The following is a 24,564-nucleotide window of genomic DNA, read 5'->3' as shown; positions in this document are numbered from 1 at the left end:
ACACAAGATAATTTTTACTAGAAAACTGTACTCATCTGAAGTTTCTGCATGGGAAGACAAGATCAGAGAAAAGAGCCAAAACACCAATCTGGAGGCTAAAGAAGCAGTTACTAGCATCAAAATAATTGCACAACAAAGGAAGCTTGTCCCACAGTGCCCACAGCGAGTATTATAGTGGCTGTCATTTGTTTCATTTTGAATTATTCCAAATTAAATTCTGCAGCATTGCTACTTTCAGTTCAGTTCAGTCACTCAGTCGTGTCCGACTCTCAAATCCAGAATGAAGGAAACACCAAAAGGCGAATTCCTCCCTAAGTGATCACTGCTTCTGGATGCTAAATGCTTCTGCTCAGAGTGTTTCTGTTGAGCGTCTTCATCTGCCATTCATGAGTCCTCTACATGCATCCTCGCAGCCTGGCTTGATGCTGCGGTGTTCTGCATGCATTTTACAAGCGCTTATCTCGAGCAGGAAATGCAGGGTGCAGTTACTCTCTGGTCAACGTCCCTAACACGTCACGAACACTTGTGCCCTGGCACCTGACTTCCTGCTTGGTGTGAGCAGAAAACCTAGCCACAGTTATGTTAATCAGGGACCCCTGCTGCAGCTGGAAATATGGAGGGAGCAGAAGAGTAGATGGAAGAGAGGAAGCAGGGAAAGTTGTTAATCCATGTCAATCGCGGCTCGCGGCAGAAAGGTAGCAAAGCAGATGAGATAATATACAGGGTTTATTCCTAAGTCATTCACTCTCCCCTCAGGCTTTAAATTGTAATTGTGACATAGGTAACACTTGAGAAAGATTTATGAGGACCCTACCCGAGTCCCCATCTGTCTGCACCAGGAGCCACTAATACAAACATTTCCAAAGCAAGTGAGGGAAGTTCTGCCTTGGGACTCATTAAAAAGGGACTGGGCCAAACACTAGAGAATATACAGCAGGGAACAATACAGAGCGGCTCCTTGGAGAATCAGCTCACTGTGACCTAATATTTAGGATCAATAGTTGACAATGTTGAAACATTAATGGTAAATAAAGTGCAGTGAAAGGTCTCTGTTAAGCAAGGATCTTGTGTTAACGATGGCTGCCAAGCAGGTATCCGATGGGGGAGGAGTAGGGAAGAGAAGGAAGAACACTTACTTCATCTGAAGACCAGGAAATGGGCTAGTTTATCTTACTGCAACAGGAGAGAAGGCGAAATAGTAAGGTTTATACAGTGCAGGTTTCCAGAGCCCAAGTCCATTCTATGTGCCAGACACTAGAGCACTGATTCTTCAAAGCGAGCCTCTAATGAATAACCATTAATCCCACCATAGAGAAGACAGATGTATCTTCACAACTCTTCCCCTGTGGTAAAGATGAGGAAATAGACCAAAAGTACGCTTGGGGAATCTGAAATCACTTAGCCAACCGAGAGGCTCAAGAATGAGAAAGATCAGGTTGGGTCATTTCTAGTCGGCAATGAGTAACTAGTCAGTGCAACTGAGTAATTTAAATTCATTTGAACTTCTGGATCCTTCATCAGCACTGTCTGAATTCCAAGAGCTTGCAATTTTGTTAAAGAAATAGGATGTACTATCATAAATAAACAAGACCTGGTTTAGGCAGCAAAGGAGAGATACAGCTGACAAGGACAATGGGACATCCCACATGACAGAGATGATTTGGGTGAAGTAATGTGAGAAGATACTAGTGAGAGAAAACTATGCTGGTCACTGCCATCGTCTGAACAGCATCCCACAAAATTATGTTGAAGCTGCACGCTTCTATGTGCCTGTATTTGGAAGTAGGGCCTGTAGACAAGAATTAAGGCCAAATGAAGTCTTAAGGGTAGATCCAATAAGATTAATAAACTTTTTAAAATTTAAATTTATTTAATTGAATAATAATTGTTTTACAGAATTGTGCTGGTTTCTGCCAAATATCGACATGAATCAGCCATAGGTAATAGTCTCATAAAAAGAAGACACTCACTCTCTCTCTACCACTGAGGACATGGGGAGGAGAAGGCTGTCTACAAGCCAGAAACACACCCTGATGGACCTCCATCTAGGACTCCCAGTCTTCAGAATTGTAAAGAAGGAATTTCTTTGGTTAAGCCCTCTGGTCCAGGCATTCTTCCATGCCAACCTGAGCAAACTAAGATGGGTACTGAGGGCAGCTAGCATCCTTACAGAAGTAAAGCAAACAATATCCTCCAGTACGCTCGTGTACGTGCTAAGTCACTTCAGTCATGTCTGATTCTTTGCAGCTCCAGGGACTGTAGCCCACCAGGCTACAGAATCCATAGGATTCTCCAGGCAAGAATACTGGAATGGGTTGCCATGCCCTTCTAAAGGGAATCTTCCTAAAGGGATCCCCTAAAGGGGATCGAACCTGTGACTCTTTCGTCTCCTGCATTAGCAGGCGAGTTCGTCACCGCAAGTGCCATCCGGTATGCTCAGCAGATAGCAACCTAGATCCAGTCTGCCACCTCCTCCTGTATGGCCAGTGAGCTAACAATGGTTTCTACATTTTCAAATGGTTGGTAAAAAAATAAAATAAAACAAAAACAGCAAAATTAGAATAACACTTTGTGACATGTGAAAATTACATCCAATTCCAGTTCCAACGTCCACAGATAAAGTTTTATTGGGGCACAGTCACACTTGTGCTTTCATGTGCTGTCTGTGGCTTCTTTCACACTGCGACAGCACAGTTGAGAAGCTGTGACAAAGATTGGCCTGGAACATTAAGATATTTACCATCTGACCCTTTATGGGAAAAATTCATCAGCCCTTGGTCTAGATTGGTGGTTTAATTTTATTGTGCATACGTCCGCCCAGGGACCTTGTTAAACTTTGGATTATGAGTTAGTGTATATGGGATGCAGTTTGAGTGTTTGCATTTCTCACAAGCTCCAGGTGATGCTGGTCTTATTATATACGAACCATCACCTGATTAAGAAGGTCAAGATCTATTTCATCTAAGATGCTATTTTTTCGTTAGAAGAACATCTTTCTTAATGATCTGGACGATTGGGTAATTAGCACCCACCACTCACAGAATTATCTTCGGATTCAACCTAAAATTTTTAAATCAGACCCTAACAGGGACTGTTAGAACAAAAACATAAAGGCAATCTCTGGTTTGTGCATTGGCCATTGGAAGCCATTGTTAGAAGTAAAAGATGTCAAAACTGACATTTGTAGCTTGTGTTAAGTTCATGGTGGTTTTTTTTTTTTTCATTTTTATGTTCTCCTCTTGATAATTATTTTTTTTCATTAAATGTAAAATGACTCTTTACAAAGGAAATATAAAAATATTTCCTGTATATATCATACCAAAATCTCTTTTGTGGAGATGTGCAAGAGACCAACTCTTTAAGACATGCACAAACTATAACCTTCTTTTTCTTAAAGCTTTTATAGAAAAACATCTAAAAGTAAATATTGAGATTTAAACCGATGAGAAACAGATTGGGTATTGTCTGTCAAAGCCCCAAAGGCCACAAAATAAATAGTAAAGTAACAGCAGCCTCAGCTCATTGATATGCAGCCTGTATGCACTGAGATTTCATATGCACATCTTCCCTTCACTGTCTCCTTAACAGATGTCATCAAATCAGATATACAGGGCCAACAAAATGAAGTGCAAACACCACCCCAGGAGCTGCTGAGCCCTAAGCTCCAGGCTTCCCAACCTGTGAACCACACATGCTAGTTTCTGCGCGTAAAGTCCTCAGGCAAGAGCCCAAGATGTCATTGGAAGCAAAAAGGAAAACCTGGCATTTTAAGGATGGAGCCCTAGTAACTGTCTGATATTTTCACATAAAGCACCTCTTTATTTTCACATAAAGTGCCTATTCAGCCCACGCATAAAACTAGCTGTGCTATTTTGGAAAATATATGGAAAATACACTGCATGTGTCTACATTGTTCTGAGTAGCAAAGTTATAAAATGACTAGGCTTTACATATCTGTGGGGTTTGCTGACTTATACACTTTTGATTGCCAAACCCAGCACAAACTATATTAGTGTCATAAGGTAAACAAATAATTTCTGGACTCTGTTTACATTATCCATATCCTGTAGTTAAAAGGGCAAATAATGTGGAACAAGACTAAGGGTACTCGGTGATTTCACCAGAAGCCAAAATAGAGCCTGGATTATAATCAAGATAAATAACAATTATCTATCACTTACTGGACCCTTATTATGCACTGGTATACAGCATATTAAAATGAAATTTATATATATATATATTTCATATATATATATATATAACATCTATTTCTGCTTTATTGACTATGCCAAAGCCTTTGGCTGTGTGGATCACAATAACTGTGGAAAATTCTGAAAGAGATGGGAATACCAGACTGCCTGACCTGCCTCTTGGGAAACCTATATGCAGGTCAGGAAGCAACAGCTAGAACTGGACATGGAACAACAGACTGGTTCCAAATAGGAAAAGGAGTACGTCAAGGCTGTATATTGTCACCCTGCTTATTTAACTTGTATGTAGAGTACATCATGAGAAACACTGGGCTGGAAGAAGCACAAGCTGGAATCAAGATTGCCGGGAGAAATATCAATCACCTCAGATATGCAGATGACACCACCCTTATGGCGGAAAGTGAAGAGGAACTAAAAAGCCTCTTGATGAAAGTGAAAGAGGAGAGCGAAAAAGTTGGCTTAAAGCTCAACATTCAGAAAACGAAGATCACGGCATCCGGTCCCATCACTTCATGGGAAATAGATGGGGAAACAGCAGAAACAGTGTCAGACTTTATTTTGGGGGGCTCCAAAATCACTGTAGATGGTGATTGCAGCCATGAAATTAAAAGACGCTTACTCCTTGGAAGGAAAGTTATGACCAACCTAGACAGCATATTGAAAAGCAGAAACATTACTTTGCCAACAAAGGTCCGTCTAGTCAAGGCTATGGTTTTTCCAGTGGTCATGTATGGATGTGAGAGTTGGACTGCGAAGAAAGCCGAGTGCTGAAGAATTGATGCCTTTGAACTGTGGTGTTGGAAAAGACCCCTGAGAGTCCCTTGGACTGCAAGGAGATCCAACCAGTCTGTTCTAAAGGAGATCAGTCCTGAGTGTTCATTGGAAGGACTGATGGTGAAGCTGAAACTCCAATACTTTGGCCACCTCATGCAAAGAGTTGACTCATTGGAAAAGACCCTGATGCTGGGAGGGATTGGGGGCAGGAGGAGAAGGGGACGACAGAAGATGAGATGGCTGGATGGCATCACTGACTCGATGGACATGAGTCTGAGTGAACTCCGGGAGTTGGTGATGGACAGGGAGGCCTGGCGTGCTGAGATTCATGGGGTTGCAAAGAGTTGGACATGACTGAGTCACTGAACTGAACTGAACTGATTATTAATCCAGAGTTGTATTGAGCTAGTCAAAAGTTCTTCAGCTTTTCCCCTAACACCTTAGAGGAAAACCCAAACAAACTTTCTGGTCAGACCAATATTTTACAAACTACCCTGTGAGTAGGGTGGAAAAATGGAAAAAAAAAAAAAAAAAGGGAAATAAAACTCTTACTGTTAACTGGCTAATGGTTTTCAACTAGGTGATCTCTTTTGCATGAAAAAAAAAAAATCATTATTTTCTCTCTTGTTTCACTGTAGCATGTCATTATTTCTACCTTGTTAAAAGCTCCTATTATAGAAACTGCCAGATCTATTAGTATATCTTAATGACCACATCTTGTGCGGCTTTTAGCCTCTAGTGGGGCAAAATTGCCATGATTTATGCTTTCCTAACAATGATATTTTTACATTAGGAAGCAATTAAAGAGCCCAACCGCGCTCCTGGGAACATCAAAAGCCTGGAGAAGGACCACTATCATCTTGATTTATATCTGCTCTAATTGTATTTACAGAAAACTTATAAAAGAAGAAGACTGTGTCAAAATGTTTATGGTGCTTGTAATAAATGTTTGTAAAAAGAGACCATCCATGCTTCGCGCTGACTGTAGAACAGCAAATGCCGTGAGGGATAACGGGCTGGACAAGGTCACACCAGGATGACAAGCAGAGTCGAGTCTCAGACTTGTCAACCCAAGAAATCCAGAGGAAAGGATTTCACTCCAGCGTGAAGCCTCTATCCTGTGTGTGTCCTGTCTCACAGTGATGACCACCTTGCTTTTTCCTTGGACAGGGGCTAGCATTCTTTCTGTTTTAACTTTTTGCTTTGTATTGGCATATAGCCAATTAACATTGCCGTGATAGTTTCAGGGGAACAGCAAAGGGACTCAACAGCCATAGATATTCATGTATCCATTCTCCCCCAAATTCCCCTCTCATCCAGGCTGCCACACAGCACTGAGCAGAGTTCCCTGGGCTGTACACTAGGGCCTTGCTGGTTATCTATTTTAAATATAGTGGTGCGTGCCTGTGGACCCCAAACTCCCTAACTGTCCCTTCCTCCCATCCTTTCCCCCACAGTAACCATAAGTTTGTTCCCTAAGTGTATGGTCTGTTTCTGGTTTGCAAGCTCATGTGTATCATTTCTCTTTTAGATTTTGCATATAAGCAATGTTGTATGATATTTCTCCTTCTCTGACTTTCTTCACGAGTATGACAATTTCTAGTTTCATCCATGTTGCTGGGGGCAGCATTCTCTACATCTGCAACCAAGTGGGACCTATTAACAAAAATATCCACTGTGAATATAACAGCTAAAAAGGCAAAGCTCTCCTGCCAGCAGTGAGCAGGATCAAGGCCAGGAAAGACTGCGTCCCTTCTCCAAGACACAGGCTGCTGAGAATCAATTCTTCTCATTCAAATGACAGGTCTACTTCTCACATTTCTGACGTCTCGCCATACAATGTTTATTTCTATCTTCCTTCATGTATGTGGTTTTATTTTTCCTGTCTTACACATTTAGTATCAAAACCTTACTTAATTATGCAAAGGCTGTACAATGTGTAAGAATACTTGTAGAAAACTGGTATCCGATCAGAATATGGATAGTCCCATTTAAATCTTTCTGAGCTTTCCAGATTGAGCCAAGAAGTTGGTAGCAATCTAAACTCCATACTTCTCCTAAAGTCACAGAGGCCTTCCTTTGACCAGCACCATCTGGGAGCATGTTTGAATGAAGAATCTCCATCTCAGACTTACGAAATCAGAGCAACAATTTAACCAGGGAGTCATGGGTCCATTAACATTTGAAAAATACTGTAAAAAGGTTAAGGTTGGTGACGGTGGGGTGGTGAGGGGGGGTAGCAGTGTTGGTGTACTATCAGGGGAATTTAATCATGAAACCACAAGGTTCAGAGCTCTAAAATAAAAAGGGAGAGGAGGAGGAGGAGGAGTGGGGAGAGGAGGAAGAGGAAGGAGGAGAGGAGGAAGAGGAGTGGGGAGAGGCAGGGGAGGAGGCACAGGAGAGGAAGTGGCGGGTAGGAAGGGGAGAGGGAAGGAGGGGAGACAGAGGAGGAAGGAAGGATAGAAGATCAAGGACTAGAAAGAGGAAGGAGGAGGAGGCAGTGGCTTTTTAACGTCTCGTCACGAATTCCTCTTTGCCAAATTTCCCCTGAAGTTTGCACCAACACTCTAATACCATATACCCAGCAGACACCCGTTCCACACTGGGGGTATGCAGACAGCACAGTGAACTTATTTGACCCCCAATCCCCCTGCTTCGAGAAAGCAGTCTTATACCTGCCCCCTGCCTAGAAACAGCAGTTAGGTAGCAGGTGGTTGCTCTGGAGCCCAAAACTTGGCATTCAAATAATCACGAAGCTTCAGTGTCTCTAGGATAAGACTTTTACAGCATTCCAGAGTACGTTTGGAGTACCCCACAGATTAAACAGTAGTTCGCATCAGTTCGATGCCACTCACACAGAGATTTCTACAGGAACGGTGAGACAGGTCAATTCTAGTTTTACAGATGCATTTTCCTCTCTCCTCTCTCCCTAAAGGTTATCCTACGTCAGTGCCAGCTTTGAACACGTTAAATACCCTCCAATCTGTTTCCCCATGATGTGTTCCCCATTGGAGAGTATGTATTAATATGCTTTTGCCTATTAATACTGGATGAAAGAAAAAAAAATGTTGACTTTGTTTCCCCTTCTCTTTGTTTCCACTGCTTCATGGAAGTTTTAGGTTTCCTTTTAAATTAAATTGTATTTAATCAGCTATACCTGGTTAAATTTTTTGTTAGAAACTGTGGATGATTATAGTACTGGGGCATCTGAAGAAATGTAGTTAACTGAAGGAGAGTCTCAAGAAATGAGGAATAATTCTGAGAAGGGTGGTAAACAAACCAACAAAGAAGAAACACAAAATTGCCTTTTTGCTTCTTTCCTTTTAGAGCTTCACCCCCTTCTATTCTGAAAGCAAGGAAGATACAATACTGATTAAGAATTAAAGAAACATTTGGCTGAGAGGGGGACAGTTGGTCAAATGCACATGCAATCAAAACCGTGCCATCATCTTTGGTGATTAAATATGTAATGCTAGGGAAAGATCTTCCCCAGCTCCAAAAGACTATCTCAAAGGAGATTCATACGCTGACTTTCCTGCTGGTCAGAGAGTGAAGGTTGATGTAATTGTCTAAGGGCAATTAGAGTGGGTATTTGCATGCTTCCTCTAATGTTTATTCTTCTAATTAATTTAGTGTGTTTTATCATTTCAACATGCACTCCACTCTTATTGATCACAGCATCCCAGGGAGACAGACTGGGCAGAAAGGATTTTCTCAGTTTTATAGACGCGATTGGTTACTGAAGCACTCTAGAAGTAGACAGTCTCAATGATAAATTGAGGATGAGAGCTCCGTTTCAGAGCGTGCAAGTGAAACTGAAAGTGTTAGTTGCTTAGTCATGTCAGACTGTTTGCAACCCCATGGACTGTAGCCCTCCAGGCTCCTCTGTTTATGGACTTCTCCAGGTAAAAATACTGGAGTGGGTTGCTATCCCCTTCTCCAGGGGATTTTCCTGACCAAGGGATCAAACCAAGGTCTACCTGCATTGCAGGCAGATTCTTTATAATCTGAGCCACCAGGGAAGAATATTTATCACCCATTAGCCTTTCTAGCTGCATCTATGATATATTTTACAGTGATGAAGAAATCCCTTTAGATTACTTTGTTACTCATAGTGATGGTACAGTGACTATTGTCACAGTTCAACAATGACTACTGGACTCACCTGATATTCAGAAAATCCAGAGATAAGCAGGTATTCAATCCAGTTACCCACTAACTCTCCCCATTCAAAGCACGATTCTGGAAGCATCTTCAATACAGTTATTAATTCCTGTCTATTTAAAGGTTTCCGGGTGAAAGCATTTCATGTGGTTTCTGAGTTGTACATTCTAAGTCTAAAACTTGAAACTGCAACCTGCCTAAAAGAGTTTTTCCCTGTTCCCCACAGAGAACAAAAGCATATGTCTCTACTATTTGAGAGAGAGTGAGTAATTTACCAAATCAGAACATTCTGTAAAAGACACCATTTTGCTTTGATGCTCTTGTGTAACTGCCACTGACTTTAATGAGAATTACACACATCTGTCATTGGGCAGAACCAACCCCATTATTTATTAGAGCTGAAACCCACCATTTGCAATAAAGCCTTCCTCTAGTCAATAATTAACAGATATAAGGCTCACAGATTTGTGGTCCATACTCTATCTTTCTGATGAGTCAAACATGGTAATGAAAGAAAATGAGCCAGGGACACATTCTCTAGGCCTGAGCGCATTCTTCCTGGTTCCCATGGTCGCATAACTAGATTTTCCATCTGTGGTGATTAAAGGGGAAACAGGCGGCTTCGGTGATTGTCTCTTCGCTATCACGCAGTGTGTTCCAGTAAGTCATATAAATCCATTTGATTAATTGGTATAGATCAACTGTTTTCTACATTGCAGAGTCGTTGGTGGGCTACATGAAGACATGAGATCCGCATTTAGAAATCCATAATCCTGAATTCTATCCTTGCTACTCACATCACTGACCTGCATACTGCTTGTATTGGCATCTGTTGGAGTTTATTAGAAACGGGACCCCACACAGGCCTCCTGAATCACAGACCCTGGTGTGTTTCCCATTTGCATTTAACAAACCCTCCGGGCGATTCTGAGGCCTACTAAAGTTTAAGAAACACTGCTTTCAACCATTATCTTTGTTATCGTTTAGTCACTAAATCGTGTCCGACTCTTTGACCCCATGGACTGTACCCCATCAGGCTCCTCTGTCCACGGGATTTTCTGGAGTATTTTCAAAAATACTGAAGTAGGTTGCTAGTACCTTCATCCAGGGTATCTTCCCAACCCACGGATCAAACCCATGTCTCCTGCATTGGCAGGCAGATTCTCTACCACTAAGCCATCAGGGAAGCTTAGTGCAGACTGTTATCTACAACCTTGTAAATTAAGTCGGAAAATAATTCTTATCTGGAAAAGGATGGAAAAGTAGAACTAGTGTTTTTTTTCTTTATTCTGTTCTTGTGTGCTTGCATTTGATATCCCCAAATTATATTACTCTGTAATATAAAATTTATTTTCAAAGAAAAATTATCCATTCTATGTTTTATTAATTTTGTAGATCATAGTCATTGCTGAATTATCATTTTTCATTTGGAAAAAAGGTCATTTTGCATGTTTAACTACATTCCTATTGTGCCATTTAAATGTTTTCTGGGGACTTCCTGGTGGTCCTGTGGTTAAGATCTCACCTTTCAGTGTAAGGGGTATAGGTTCACACCCTGATCGGGGAGCTAAGACCCCACGTGCCTTGCAGCCAAAACACCAAAACATAAGCAGAAGCAATACTCTAAAAAATTCAATAAAGGCTTCAAAAACTTGTCTGTTGCTCTTTGAACTCTAATTATTTGGTATGCCTTCATGTATTCTGGAGTTTTCATTACATTATGATAAACTATACCAAATAAAACACTCATAATAAGGTACTGTTGTTTTCCAAATTTCTATGTCATTATATATTTCTCCTTTACTAGTAAGCCAGAACTGCTGAGGCACTCTTTTCTCTTTGGGTACAAATGTTTCAGTAGGAAGAGATTCTGCTCATTTTCCACTATCTCTCCAAGTCTGCTGAGCCTCAACAAGAGTTGCCATTTGTGCTATAGCACGTCGTAATGGGGCTGGGGGTTGGGTAAAGCTATCAGTGCCAATACACAGCCAGACAGTGCATAAAAGTGTCTAATGATACAATTTATCTGCTAGACTAAAATACATTTCATAGGATGGGAGAAAAAACTCTTCGTGCTGCCTTCTCAGTGTATTCTGAATTCAAACCTCCTAAAATGCTCTCTGGCAATGCCGTCCATATTGCAATGATGGATAACTGCTCTCCCACAGCGTTGCAAAGTGATTATTAATCTATAAGCATCCGCCTGCTGAGGTATTCCATGGTTTTAAAAAAGTTAGGAACCATTTCCACACCGTTGGAGCTATTACAATCTTCTCAGCGCCTTCAGTGTGGGACCCCCTGTCAGTTACCATATTTCTTTATTAATTTAAGCTGACTGTCAAGACTGCTCAGCACCATACAGTCTAGTTCCAGAACCACGGGGGAAAAAAAAAAAAAAAAAAAAAAAAAAACCCAGCATGTCATGTTACAAGAGAGATTGTTACTGGCTTCATAATGGGACAGATCGGTAGTCACCAAGTGGGATCTTCATGCTAACAAGTCTCAAAGGCCAGAATAATAGAAGCCTCATAGAATATCACAGAAGGTCAGAGGGAAAAAGAACCTATGACATCACAAAACCAGTTAATTTGGGTGGGGGAGGGGAACAGGAAAATTTGCCCTCTGACCTTAAAGATTGTTGATAATGGAATCTGGCCAGTTTCCATGTATTCTGACTACTGGTACATTGATGATTCCACTAAATTACACACGAGCAGAAGCTGACGAAGGAACGCTGAATGGGAGCAGGATAAGAGAACTTGAGATCTTCCTGGAGTAGGTGTTAAGGTTCATTATAAGTTCCATTACTCCTCTAAGGCAAAACAGATCACAGGAAAATAAAAAATAATGCCAGGGGGTGCTATGACCAACCAAAGGCAGAGACCTCTCTGCTCTGAGCCTAAGAAAGACAGGAGCAAAGATATACCAAACCCCCCAAAAGAGAAGGCTGAGTAGGACAGTCTTGATAATTGTTACTCTTCCCTGGTGGCTCAGAGGTTAAAGCGTCTGCCTGGAATGCAGAAGACCCGGGTTCGATCCCTGGGTCGGGAAGATCCCCTGGAGAAGGAAATGGCAACCTACTCCAGTACTCTTGCCTGGAAAATCCCATGGAGGGAGGAGCCTGGTACACTCCAGTCCATGGGGTTGCAAAGAGTCGGACATGACTGAGCGACTTCATTTTCACTTTTCAAGCTGGGGGAACAAAAATCAGTTTTAAACATACTGAAGGAAAAGTAAGTTATGAGAAGGCATATGGTTGTAACGTTGGTTACTCTTCAAATCCCTAGTGTGAAACATTGGGTTGGCCAAAAAAAGTTCACTTGGGTTTTTCTATAAGATGTTATGGAATATGGTCCATAAAGTGTTTTTATAACATCTGATGGAAAAACCCAAATGAACTTTTTGACCAACCCAATATAAAAGCAAAGTAAAAGAACCTAGAGGAAAGAGAACTGATTTAGGGGAAAAACTGTTGAGCAAAAAAAAAAAAAAAAAAAGAAAAAAACCAAGTAAGACAAATATCTATATTTCCAGAGAGATGAGAAGAAATTGCCTCCATTGAAAAAAATATATAAAACCGTAAAGATAGAACATTCACAGAACAGAAAGAGCTCTTGGATATGGAAAAAAAATATGACTGCGGAAATAGATGTGAGAGAAAGGCCTCCTAGAAAGCAAGACACAAAGGTCAAAACATATAAAATGGGTGAGAATACAGAAAAATATTGAAAAAAAAAAAACCACTAGAAGTTCAACATCCAAATATTAGGAGTTATAGAAAGAGACTGATGCAGGACAGGAATTCATAAAAAATAAATAAATAAATCAGGAATACTTCCAGAACCGAGGGCATGATTTTCCAGACTGGATGACCTGCCAAGAGAAAGGAAGGCAAGGGTATAATGGGTTGAATGGTGGCCACCTGCATGATAGTTCCTCCTAAACCTGTGAATGCACCTTGATTTGAATAAACAGCCTTTGTAGACATAAGTAGGTTAAAGCTATTGAGATGAGGTCATCCTCCTATGAGAAAGGCAGAGGCAGATTTGGCTGAGACACCGAGGACACGGTCACGTGTAGAGGGCAGTAGACTGGGGTTGCATGATAATCGATGCAAAGCACACCCACAGTCACCAGAACCTACGAGAGGCAAGGGAGGATGGTCCTGGACCTCTGGGGGTAGCAACACCATGCCAAGACCGTGACTTGGGATGCCTGACCTCCAGAACTATATGGGCATAAATTTCCCTTGTTTTCAATCACTATGTTTGTGATGAATTTTTATAGTAACCCTAGGACACAAACACGAAAAGATGCAGCAAACGGTAGCTCCAACACAGAAAAGAGGCCAAGAAGACCATTAAGATGGAAGTGAAGGGGGATCCCAGAAAGATAACTGTGGTATCAGTCAAGAATGGCTCTGGAAGAAGCTTCTTGCAGAAGATGACGATAACTGAAGACTTCTTGGTATTAATGATATCGAGTCGGCCAAAAAGTCTGTTCAGGTTTTCCTGTAAACCCAAGCAAACTTTTTGGCCAACTCAATATTTTAAAAGGAGATTTGGACAATTGGCATTTAGTATGGGTTGAGTTAGTGGCTGGTACAGATATCATTAACAAATGAAAGTTTGAAATGGAAAGATAAGTAAGATTTTAGGTCACAATAGGGTAGATAAATAACACCCATCTAATAAAAATTATAATCTAGCTACATATTGGGAGGGTTAAAAATGAAAGTAAGTGTGGCTTTGTGAGTGTGGCTGTCTGTATGCATGGGAGGCTGAGTGTGACGAGAAAAAGTTAGAGGATGAACCAAATGCCAAATCCTTATCTACCATAAAACCAAGTCCCGAAAACTGAAAAATGAATAAATAGCAATGCAGGCATGTTAATTTGTGGTATGACAGTAAACGTCAAAATATTAACAATCATCTAAACAATTAAAAGCGAGCGCCGAAGAATTGATGCTTTTGAACTGTGGTGTTGGAGAAGACTCTTGAGAGTCCTTTGGACTGCAAGGAGATCCAACCAGTCCATTCTGAAGGAGATCAGCCCTGGGATTTCTTTGGAAGGAATGATGCTAAAGCTGCAACTCCAGCATAATAAAGTAAAAATAAAATAAAAAAATAAAGCTGCAACTCCAGTACTTTGGCCACCTCATGTGAAGAGTTGACTCATTGGAAAAGACTCTGATGCTGGGAGGGACTGGGGGCAGGAGGAGAAGGGGACGACAGAGGATGAGATGGCTGGATGGCATCACCGACTCAATGGACATGAGTTTGAGTGAACTCTGGGAGTTGGTGATGGACAGGGAGGCCTGGCGTGCTGCAATTCATGGGGTTGCAAAGAGTCAGGCACGACTGAGCAACTGAACTGAACTGAACTGGACTGAACCTTTGAGGAACAGCAATACTTGTGGTAATAATTTAGTAAAAGATCTAGTATTTAATATAATAAATCTAACTAAATTTAAATAGTGTTAACATTACTCATATAGGACTCACTACATTTCAGATCTTGTTTTAGATGTACTCACTTGTTCCTCCAGCATAATCTTGGGGGGCTGCTGCTGCTGCTGCTGCTGCTGCTGCTGCTAAGTTATTTCAGTCGTGTCCCACTCTGTGTGACCCCGTAGACGGCAGGCCACCAAGCTCCTCTGTCCACAGGATTCTCCAGACAAGGACTCTGGAGTGGGTGGCCGTTTCCTTCTCCCAATCTTGCGGTGAGTGTACTGTTTATCCCCATTCTACTGATAAGGTCACTGAGGCTACAGGGTTACACAATAGTATCAGAGCCAAATTGAGAACCTAAGCTGAGTCAGATTTGGAAGCCAACTTCCTACTTTAACCTCAACATTTCTTATACGAGAAAATGTGGGAGGGGTGCTGGGCATACTTTTTGCCAAAACTTGTACAACTAAAACAGTTTGAAAATTATGTATAAACTCAATGTTGGTTTAAAAACATAACCACTAGAGATAGCCAGATGCTGAAAGCCACAACTCTGACATTTTGGGGGGTTTACTTGGCTTTGTTATCAGAGTTAGTCTGTGGTAGAGATGTGTAAGAATATAGTCATAGCAGGGATAGAAGTTTTCCTGTTCAGGTAAAAACTTGGTCTAAACCACTCATGGTAGCACCAGGCATCAAGTGATATAAGCTAGAAAACAGTGTCCCAAGACTACTTATGACAGGCATAAGGGGGTAAAATGTGTGGATGCCCAAAGAAGGGGAATCTTGGGAAATTCTTGAGAAACCAGCCTTGGGAAGACAGTCTTGCCCCAGTGCACCAGACTGGCACACATCTTAGAATATGTGCATTTTTGTGTTAAGACTTCACTCTCATAGACTGAACCAACACCTGTGCAAGCCTAAGAAACTTTAAGAATTTGAAGAAATTAATTTGCATGAAAATGAAGCAAAATATTTAAACCTCAATAAGTGTGTTTGCTTTCTTTAGCTGTGCCTGAGCTTACTTATGAAAATTATCTCCATTCTACATGAAATGAGTAGATGAGATATTCAAGGACACACTCATTAAAGGTAATAGATTTTTAATTTAGCCTCTACCATGATACATTGTGATAGAAATTTTTGAAAGAGGAATAAATTTCTCCTAGTAATTTTAAAGAAATTTTCTTAAAATACTTGACCTACTCAAAACAGGTGTATGAAAATGATGTCTAGGTCTAGAAACAAGATTTTGAAAAAAATGTGCTTTGGGGTATATCCAAGTCCTGAATACTACAGTGAATTGGCTAATTTGGTTGACAATGCAGAGAGCCAAATAAAATTATTTCAGCTTCAGAAATGACAGACCCTTTTGATTAATGGCTGCCAAAGGGTAAATTCAGCAAGGACATTCATGAGACCTCCTTGTATTTCTAATAATTGGCATAGTTAATACTTTATGAGTATTTATCAGGAACACGGCACTATTCTAATGGCTCTACAAAATATATTAATGACTTTCTTTCTCACAACAAGCTCATCATACTGGTGCTATTATCTTCAATGTTTTATAGAAAATGGCAGGAAGAGAGCCATCGGGATGATCAACCTTTGGGGACAGCTCTAGAGCCCAGGCTCTGCAACACTGCATATTGAGGAATCAGGTTGCTTACTGACACAAGAGCTTGAACTTGAAGAAAATGTGTCAAGAGATCAAGTGAAACATGCTGGTCTTTTGCAGCTATATTCCTTGTCTCAGTTTAATAACCTTAAGAAACATGAGAAGAATCTTCATTTTAAGCAAATGAATTAGAATAGGTGGATAATTGAAGCAGTCATATGTTTATCTCTATTTAATAAATTAGAAATGCTTGCTTTTTTTTCTGGAATATTAGGCTGATACCATCTTGAATGAAGGCAGCAAAACAGACAGGCCAAGTCCCTTAGATTTAGGCTAATCTGGGGCTTCCCCGGTGGCTCAGACGGTAAAGAATCTGCCTGCAATGTGGGAGACCCAGGTTCGACCCCTGGGTTGGGAAGATCCCCTGGAGAAGGAAATGGCAACCCACTCCAGTATTCTTGCCTGGAAAATTCGAAGGACAGAGGAGGCTGGCAGACTCCAGGCTGTGGGTCACAAAGAATCAGACACGACTGAGCGACTAACACTGGAATCTGGGTTCAAATCTCAGTTTGCATACTCACTGCCTAAATGACTTCAGAAAAAGTTCTTTTTTTTAGGGGGAAAATTTTTGACTGCTCTGAGTCTTAGGGTTATTAACACATGTGACTATGCTGTGAAGAGAACTATATGGAATATGTAGCATAGACCTAGGGTTCCATTTATGTTGGCATTCTTCATGATTGATGGACTCTATTATGAGCATAGCATTTGGTACCAATTAAGAAATAACTCAGATCTGAGAACAAAAACAGTTTAGGAAAGAGTTCCCTGTAGTATGGTTCAAGCAGAGCTCAGAACCCAAGACAGAGAGAGAGTAAGTGGTCTTCAGAGATTCACTTTAGATTGGGAGGTCTTCATTTTCTCTATTGATTTTTTTTTTTAGCTATGTTGATACAGAAAATACAAAATTTAACAGGAAAATTTGCCTGCATTTGTACTCAAACTGCACTTGAATGGATTAGCTAACAACCATAATTTTGGAATTAGTGTATGAAGAAGAGAGCACCACTTGAAATAAAATTCAGAATGGTGGTGGTGGGGGGAGTGTTGGAGAGAGAGAGAACAAGGAGGCAGGCAGACAGGACCGCAGTGAAGATCTACAGATGGCTTAGTCGATTTCATTGTTCAGGGACATTCCCAAAATCATATCTAAATAAACTACAAGCTGTAGTAGAAATTTCAAGTTAAGACCAAGGAACAGGGGATTCCCTGGTGGCCCAGTGGTTAGGATTCCATGTTTCCGCTGCAGGGGGCACAGGTTCCATCCCCAGTCCCTGGTCAAGAAACTAAGACCTCCACGAGTCACACAGTACAAGGAAAAAGACAAAGAAACAAACAAAACAAAACTCCCAGGGACCAAGAATAAAACGATCACAGGGTGCTTAGATTCTCCAAATTGATGAAATGGCTTTTTGGCGGTAGATGACTTTCCTAACACAAGCAGTAAAAGAAAAGCTTACCCGAGAAATATGGGTTGAGTAGGCAGATGAAATCCGTCCTCTTAAGCCAAGATAATCTATATATGCCTTAGCATTTAGAAGGTAGAATCACTGGACCTTTACAGGGAGTCTGATATTGTGCTAAGCGTCATACACATTTGCATACATGTTGCTTAATTTTCATCAAGAGCCCTGTGAGGTAGTTACTATGATACCCGCCATTTTCAAAGGGAGAAACTGAGGAACAGAAGTCAGCTAGCTTTCCTAAAGATAATGCCTAGTGTTAGCAATCTCAAACCAGGGCCAACAAGCTTCCTTCCCACACCAACAAGCCATACCTCAACTGCCTCTGCGTGATCCGCATTTTCTAGCACAATGCTTTCCTTGCATGTAGTATGTGTTCGGTAAAAACTGAATATTCCTCTTACAACTAAAGACGCTGAAGGCTTCTGCGAGACTGCACCTGTGAGAGTATTAGCTCCTTAAATCATGATTAACCAAAAATCCCTCAGCAGGGATTAATTTATCAGATTAGCCTAGCAGAAAACATGGATCTGAGGATTCAGGACAAAGGAAAAGGCATATGGCATCCAAGAGAGGAAGAAAGATAATGTTCATAGTATAAGACGCTTCCTGCTGGGGCTCAATAAGGGGATACTGGGAACCTCTGACATCCAATCGAGAAGATGGCAATGTGAATGGGCAAAAAAGATGCTAACCCTCCCCTATCCTTCATATTACCACAGGGTGACTGTCCATGGCTATAGGGCCACACATCTAACCATATCGGAATCCACCCCCTTCTCAAGATTTGGGAGGCTCCAACATCAAGTCAATTCCTTTTCAGGAAATGAAGATTTAGGTGCATTAAAAGAAGCGGCATCAGCCATCAAGAGGCGTCAGCCACCAGTGCAACTGGCGGAATACGGTGACTCATCGCAGGAGGAGCCTGGCAGGCAACAGTCCTCGGGGTTACAAAGGCTCGGACACGAGTGAGCGACTGACACACTTCATAAGACAGGATGAATCCAAACTGCAGGGGCACCAAAGAAGGAAAATCCCTGCGTCACAAAGGCCTGATCTCCCAAGTTCTGAGGCCACGATGCTGGTAATTCTTTCCATGGCTTCATGTTATGAAGGCTGCCGTGGGAATGGTTGGCTCATAAGTCCACCATTTTTCTCATACTTGTTAAAATCAGGCTTTCATCACATACGATGAAAAGACAGAAGCAAAGCTTCATCCTATCACACTTAGTTTGTTCTCTACTATTTTCCCCAAGGCACTCCTAAGTAACATTTACATGATTCTCATGCTTAGGTTATAAATTCTATGTAGCCCATCTTACCACCAGAATTTAACTCTTACTTGAGTGGGAAATAAAATTCTACTGTGAGGTTTTTTTTTCGCATGAAGCTGTTAACCTACGTAGGATTTTAGGGGAAGTGGCTTATCCAAAGTCACCCAGCCAGTTACAAGCAGACCCAGAACTAGGATGAGAACCTTGCTCATTTAATGCCATCTCCCCAAGACACTACATCATCTCTAACAGATGTGTAAAGGTCAAAGGGTGTAATTAAATTTTTATCCCCATCTAAATGAATGCTTTTGACTAAGCCAGCATGCTTAAAAGGCAATGGTATTACATGACAGATTATACAAATGAGAGGCTCACCCTATCTGTGCAACATTAAATGAGTAAAGGAAAAACTGCTGCCTTTGGCTCAGAGAGCACTTCACATCAACTTAATTAAACATCAACAGGAAGACACACAAATGTGCACGCACACACGCATGCACGCACGCACGCACGCACACACACACACACACACTCCCACTAAAACAATGGTGAGTCTCAATCTCAGGTTCATTACGCAGACAAACCAGATGATTTGAAATAAAACTTCAAATGGTTTCTGTCAGAAAGGAAAGAAAAAGAACAAAAGGGGAAAGAGACAACGTATCTACATTTATGGAATATAAATCATGGTTGAAGCTCTCAGGTGCTGAAACTACAAGCATCTCATTTTTAGCCTTGAAACTCACAGAGGACGATTTTGATTTTCACTGAGCTCATGCTGTAGGTAAGAAAGCTGCATTGGGGAGAAGGCTGGCTTGTATCTATCTCTAGAGCTTTCCTTCAGTTGGATGTTTAAGGATTCAGATGTTTCAAGATAGTAACAAAGTTCTTTCGAAAGCGGGCATGCAATTGTTATCTGGAAGAGAACTAGTTTTCCTGCTAAAATTATGTCCAGTGATTTTCTTTAAAATATGGATGATCATAGAAGGTAGAGTAGGGTAGGAATGGGACTGACGGGGTTAGAACCCTGATGGAAATGAAGATTCAAGCTCCAATAGTTGCAAGTAATCTGTCTGTCTGAGGCTTCCCTGGTGGCTCATTGGTGGGAACAATCTGCTAGCCAATGCTGGTTCGATCCCTGGGTCAGGAAGATACCTGGAGAAGGAAAGCGCAACCCACCCCAGTATTCTCGCCTGGAAAATCCTATGGACAGAGGAGCCTGGTGAGTTACAGTCCATGGGGTCACAAAAGAGTCAGACACGACTTAGCAACTAAACAACAATCTGTCTGCTAGACAGAAAGACACTGGGGAAATTCAGAATTATTACCTTTAATTAATATATGTCCTTTGCTCTACAAACCTTTCCTTAATTCTAACCGCCCCCCAACCCCGCTTTTACCCACACCCTCTTCTGTAATCTCCTTACCACATAGCTTGGACAGCCCAAGAATCTCTCCTAATGGCTGAAATGGAACAACTCTTCCTTTCTTGGGTGGCAGGTAGAAAGAAGAGGGTGATAAGAACTCCCTTCTATTTTCAGGAAAATTAAATCTCATTCCATCTCTACCTCCACCCTCATAGGGGGGAAAGAAAAAAAAAAAAAAAAAACCACTTGGCTCACATCTTCCTGTTTCACCAACCCAATTTTTTCCTGTTTCAAGCACAAAAGTAATTATAGGCCCAGCTATAAATATCGAGTCTTTTACCTTGACAGAAGCGGGAATGATACAAGGGTTTAATGGTATTATTTATTATCCACCTTGCACACATTATTTCCTGCCACCGTTGGAGCTTTGTGTTCATTTTCTTGCAAATGGTTATTTTCATATTAGCTTTACCCTGATGCTTTACTACTGAATTTGAATGTGTCTAGAACGCGTTCTATTTTCCATCTGGAAGTCAGTAGAAAGGCCTTAAAACATCGCCATAAAACTGCTTAAGTATTATCTATCTCTAGATATGGAGAAAGTAAACTGCAGGCAGATCGAGCATTTCCTGGCTTGCCAGCCAGACTGCCTGTGATCAGACATCAACTTCCCTACACGTTACTACGGGGGTGGGGAGCGGGCAGCAGCATGTTTAAAGCTGAGTTCAGTTCCCTCAGAACTTCTTTATATGTTCTTATTCAAATTAGAGAAAGCCTAAAGAACAGTATCAATAGCAGAGGCATCATTTACTAAAACTGAAGCTCCAATACTTTGCCCACCTGACACAAAGAGCCCACTCACTGGAAAAGACCCTGATGCTGGGAAAGCTTGAGGGCAGAAGGAGAAGGGGACGATAGAGGATGAGACGGTTGGATGGCATCACCGACTCAATGGACATGAGTTTGAGCAAGCTCCGGGAGATGGTGAAGGACAGGGAAGCCTGGGTGTGCTGCAGTCCACGGGGTCGCAAAGAGTCAGACACGACTGAACAACCACCACAAACTTTAGTGAACACCAATTCAGGAAATGAGGAGAATATTAAAGACCAAACGGTGAAGCCCATTAAGCAACAGAGCAAAGAAAACCAGTCTGGAGACCCCGCTCCACTGCCCTCCAGAACCTAATTTGAAAGTCACTGCCTGGGCTCTCTGAGCCTAGAGAGCATGGAAGGGAAGGACCAGTTGGAGGGGGAGAGATCTAAGTTGCTTCCTGGGTCTGTCTTGAGCAAGCTGCGGGGTCACGGACAACTGACTTCACTTCTCTGGACCTCCACTTCCTGACCTAGGAAATTCTGCAACCTACACGGCTCCGGTGAGTTTAGTGGGTGACGGAAGGGTTTACTTTGTCACCAAGACTGAAGCCAAGGTCAAGAGACCCTGGGGCCTGACATTTAAATTCATTACCATCTCAAACTAGACTTCTTAAACTAATGTTTCCAACAGGCTTGAAATCGGCGGACAAGGAGAAGGCAGAGAGAATGCCCGAAAAGTTGGTTCATTTGGAGTCCTGGACATTTTCCCTGTATTCTTCTCTTAATAAGTCTTACAATCTCCTGTCCTCTTGACCACAGTGTCCACCTTCTTCTTCTTTTACCACCTTATGTCTCTAAACCAGTATGTTAATATTGTATGGATTGCTTTATTATTTTTCTCTGATAAGCCTATTAGAATTTAAAGACCAAAAGTTGAACAGGTTTTCTTCTGCTAAAGTTGTTCCCATAAAGGGTTCAACAGGATTAAGCCTAAAGCACCTTGGAGACAGCAAAGTTTTTAGCAAGACTATATCCACTGATTTAAAACAAAATGTGGCCTGTCAGCTGAATTCAGGCTCTTTGCTGGACCTGAGAAATACATCAGAAGAAAGTGGATGGTGCTTTGGTGGACCCTCCTCACTCACTATTTCAAAGTTAATTTATAGGAGGAATTGAGAGTCTGGCCAGAAAGACTCCACTGAGAAAGTAAACAGAGGCCCTGTAGGAAGATAAGCGACTTCAAGTTAAACATGGAGGAAGGTGATGTAGTATGAGAAATGCCAACTGACCTGTTAAACGAAACAGACTCACAGACTTTGAAAACTTATGAGGGGAAAGGTTGGGGGGCAGGTAAATTAGGAGGTTGGGATTAACATATACTCAAAACTGTATGTAAAACATAATGAACAAGGACCTACTGAATAGCACAAGGAACTCTACTCAGTACTTTGTAATAACCGACATGGGAAAAGAATCTGAATTAGATATTATGTGTGTGTGTGTGTGTGTGTGTGTGTATACACATATATATAAAACTTAAAAACTCTCCTATACACCTGAAACTAACACAACACCTTCTCTGAAATCAATTATACTTTAATATAAAATAAAAATTGTTAAATAAAAAGAAAGTCCAGGCTGCCCCAGTCTTCCTCTAAAAGGTGAGCTGAGAGCCAGAAACGAAGGGCTGGGGACTTCTGACAACCATAATCCTGGCAGCATGGTTGGAGCCCACATATTCCAAAATTTTCACTGAATCATGAGCCCCTAAGCTCAAAGCAGAAATCAGCTTCTAAAAACAACAGGACCATCCAGGGAACTAGATTGCCAACACTGAGTGACTTTGAAAACAACTTGATTTTTTCCAAAACTTTGTTTGTTCATTAGTAACAGACTTTCCAAAAGAAACATTTCCAAATTATGGCTTCAGGTTTTGAGGCAAAAGCTTTCCTAAAGTGGACAGGCATGGCTGGCATCACTGTGAAAGACAGGGTCCAGGGGAGGGGGCAAAGGTTAGAGGTGAACAACGTATCCAATCAAGAGGGCTTTGTTGTTTTCCTCCTCCTGTACCAGTTTCTAGCCCAGCATCCTCCACCCCATGACTGCCTCCTTCCTATATGCATCTGGGGTTTGTCAACCAGTGTCCCAAATTAAAGGTGCTACAACACTCTGTGAAGATGGGCTGCAAGCCTGAACCTGGGCCAAAAACACTGAGGTCACCCTCATGATGGTTACTGTCAGCTTACGGAGAAGAACTTTCTTCTCTCTTCAAGAATAAAGACAGTGATTCATGAAAATGACACATTCATTTGGCAGCAGGACAAGAGCATCTGAAGCCAAAAGTAGATTTCAGTGCTGGGCTTCGAATTTCCCTCCGCCAGTGCATCCACCAAATTGAGTCCACACTGAAAACTGAATTCCACACATCTCTAGGGATAGAACATGTGAGGGAAGGTCATGGATGACTGGAACATCCCCAGAGGCTCTTCAACACATGCTACTATACGGTGGCTATTTTACCAGGCAAGCACAGAAAGCGTGTATTGTCAATTACGCCTTCCCTCCCATCCCTAAGTGATACTATGAACAAATAGCTAAAACTTGAGTCCATGGAGGCTGTGTTGCAGGCGATCACATGTACAGTCACACTATAGTTTTGGATGAATTCCCCAACTATCTGTATTCCTCTAGATCCCAAACAATAAGATGACCCTATTAGCTATGCCTGAAATGTTAACTTTTCAAAATTTTTCATTTTACTGGAGTATAGTTGATTTACAATGATGTGTTATTTTCGGCTGTACAGCAAAGTGGTTCAGTTACACAAATGAATATATTTATTCTTGTGTAGATTGCACTAAGTAGAGTTCCCTGTGTTAATCAGCGTGTCCTTCTTGGTTATCTCTCCATAGTCGAGTCTGCATGTTCATCCCAAGCACTTGATTTATCCCTCAACCCAGATTTACCCTTTGGTAACCTATTTCTTTTCCATATTGGTTAAGTCTGCTTCTGCTTTGTAAACAATTTCATTTGCATCATTTTTAAAATTAGATTCCACATGTGAGTGATATCATATGATATTTCTCTTTGTCTTACTTACTTTACCAATAGAATGATAATCTCTAGGTCCATCCAGGTTGCTACAAATGGCATTATTTCATTCCTTTTTATGGCTAAGCAATATTCGGTCACACATAAATAGCACAGCTTCTTGAAAATAGTAGGTGGGCATTAGGTTGCTTCCATGTCTTGCCTATTGTAAATAGTGCTGCCACAAACACAGGGGTGCAAGTATCTTTTCAGATTATGGTTTTCTCTGGATATATGCCCAGGAGTGGGACTGCTAGGTCATATGGCAGTTCTAGTTT

General features: G+C 41.4%; 1 non-coding gene across 1 annotated transcript; it reads left to right on the top strand.

Annotated features, from left to right (window-relative positions):
- Positions 12,129-12,200, top strand: TRNAS-GGA. Its single transcript has one exon. It is a non-coding gene; the product is annotated as a tRNA-Ser (tRNA).

This window comes from Capra hircus, chromosome 24 (genome assembly GCF_001704415.2).
Source record: "Capra hircus breed San Clemente chromosome 24, ASM170441v1, whole genome shotgun sequence".
In the NCBI taxonomy this organism is placed as follows: domain Eukaryota; kingdom Metazoa; phylum Chordata; class Mammalia; order Artiodactyla; family Bovidae; genus Capra; species Capra hircus.
Note: the sequence above shows the minus strand (reverse complement) of the source record. Positions and strands in the feature narration are given on the sequence as shown.